The sequence below is a fragment of the Neopelma chrysocephalum genome, unplaced genomic scaffold (assembly GCF_003984885.1).
Source record: "Neopelma chrysocephalum unplaced genomic scaffold, ASM398488v2 Primary Assembly neopelma1_170, whole genome shotgun sequence".
Taxonomy (NCBI): Eukaryota; Metazoa; Chordata; class Aves; order Passeriformes; family Pipridae; genus Neopelma; species Neopelma chrysocephalum.
The window spans coordinates 296,560-299,144 of NW_020897832.1; the positions used below are offsets into that span (position 1 = coordinate 296,560).

General features: G+C 68.4%; 1 protein-coding gene across 1 annotated transcript in view; it reads left to right on the top strand.

Moving 5' to 3' along the window:
• The first annotated feature begins 1,075 nt into the window (after positions 1-1,075).
• The window catches only part of RHOG (ras homolog family member G), a 10,349-nt gene continuing 8,839 nt past the window's right edge, over positions 1,076-2,585 (top strand). Inside the window, exon 1 of the mRNA XM_027701842.1 lies at positions 1,076-1,109. The gene's annotated coding sequence lies outside the window, so the exon portion shown is untranslated. The remainder of the gene's footprint in view (positions 1,110-2,585) is intronic.

Consider the following 2,585-nt stretch of genomic DNA (forward strand, 5'->3'; position numbering starts at 1 on the left):
CCAGGCTGAGGGATGGGGGTCCCAGGATGAGGGATGGGGGTCCCAGGATGAGGGATGGGGGTCCCAGGATGAGGGATGGGGGTCCCAGGATGAGGGATGGGGGTCCCAGGATGCAGGGCAGGCACCTCGTAGGACCCCTGGCCACGGCAGTGCCCAGGCTGGGACACGGGGCTGGGGATCTCCAGGCTGAGGGGTCCCCAGTTGGGTGCCAGTCCTGGTGCCCTGTGCTGGTGGGGGGCACAGGGCAGGGGGTCCCACACCTGCAGACCCCGGCATGAGGACAGGGACAGGGAACTGCTCCCCCTCCTGCCCCGGGTGACCCCCACGAGCCCCTCCTGTCCCAGGGACCTCCAAGGGCTGTGGGTTCTGTGGGGGAGGCCTGGCCCTTATGGGGACCCCCAGCTCGGGGGTCTCGGCCCTTGTGGGGACTTTCAGAGCCCCTGGGGCTCCTCTGGCCAAGGCTGTGCTCAGGGGACTCTGCCCCCACGGCAGCCCCGGGACCCCCCCGTTCCCCCTTGGGATGCAGCAGGGGGCCCCCCCCCCCCCCGGGCAGTGGTCCCCACTGTGCCCCCCCCGATCCTCACCCCGACCCCGAGGCAGCCCGAGGGCGGGGGGGGTCACCCCCATGTCCCCAGGGAGCCCCCGGTGGGGCGTGTCCTGAGTGGGGTCATGGGTGAGTGCCGGGGTGGGGGGTCGGGGTGGGGGCCGGGCGAGGGTCTCTGCTCCCGGCCCGGCCCCGGGGGCTGCAGGTCCCCGCTCGGGGTGGTCCCGTGGGGTGCGGGGGTGTGCGGGGGTCCCGCACGGGGGTCGCGCCCCGAACCCTCGGCAGCCTCAGCCCGCGGCCCCGTCCCGGTCCCCGCAGCCCCGTCCCGGTCCCCGCTCGGGGGGCGGCCCGAGGGGCGGGCGGGGGGCGCGGGGGCTGCGCTCCCCCGGGACCCCGCGGAAGGAAGCGGCGGGCGGGGGAAGTTTCTCCGCGGGACCGCCCGGGGCGGCGGGAGGAGGCGGCCGCAGACTTCCTCCTCCTCCTCTTCATCCTCCTCCTGCTCGTCCTCGCCCTCCTCCTCCCGCCGCTGCCCCGGCCCCGCGCCGCCGCCGCGCCATGTCCCGGGGTGAGTGCGGGGCCGGGGACCGGGGGGGCTCCGAGGGGGGCCGGGAGGTCCCGGGGTTGGGGTTCCTGGAGGTTCCCGGGGGGTCCCGGGGCCGGGTCGGGGCGGCGGGAGGAGCCGCCCGTCGGGGCCAGGGCGGGGGAGGCGACAGCGGGACCGCCCGGAGCGGGATAACGGGGATAACGGGACTGCCGGGGATAACGGGGGTCCGGGATAACGGGACTGCGGAGGACATCGGGGCTAACGGGGATAACGGGATAACGGGACTGCCGGGGATAACGGGACTACCGAGGCTACCGGGGTTCGAGGACAACGGGGCTACCGAGGCTACCGGGGGTCCGGCGATAACGGGGGTCCGGAGATAACGAGGGTCCGGGGATAACGAGGGTCCGGGGATAACGGGGGTCCGGGGGAGCGCAGTTTTGGGCGGCAGCGGGACCAGAGCACTTTCAGCCGCCGGGACCGAGCGGGGACGGAACCGGCCCGGCCCGATCCCCTCGGCGAGGCCACTGCGACCCCCGCACCCCCCGCACCCCCCCCGCATCCCCGGCCCCGCAGCCGCACCCCCGTCCCGGCGCTGCAGGGGCTGCGCTGCACAGCGGGGGGCGCTGCCCGGCCCGGGACCCCCCCACTGACCCCTGTGCCGGGACCCCACTGACCACCCTGCGGCCACTGACCCCCCGGCAGTGACCCCAGTGACCCCCCCTGCACTGACCGCTGCTGGAGTGACTCCCCTGCAGTGACCCCAGTGACCCCCCCCCTGCACTGACCACCACTGCAGTGACCCCCCTGTGCTGACCCCTCTGCCCCCCACTCACTGCCCTGCAGACATGTCACACACACATATAACACACACACAGACATGTCACACACACATATCACACACACATCACACAGACACACACAGAGACACGTCACACACACACAGATGTTATACACACATATCACACACACACACAGACATGTCACACACAGACAGACATGTCACACCCCCCCACACGTCACACATGCAGACACACATTACACACACACACAGACATGTCACACACACATATCACACACACACATCACACAGACATGTCACACGCACACAGACATGTTACACACATATCACACACACACACAGACATGTCACACACACATCACACAGACATGTCACACACACACACAGACATGTCACACCCCCCCACACGTCACACATGCACACACACATTACACACACACAGACATGTCACACACAAACATGTCAGGCACACACATCACACACAGACACACACACACAGAGACGTCACATGCACGTATCACACCCCCACATCACACACAGACACATGCACAGACACACCCACATCACACACAGACACACAGACATGTCACACATACATATCACACACACACATCACACAGACACACACACAGACACGTCACATCCCCACACACCCCACACATCACACACACACACATTACACACACACAGACACA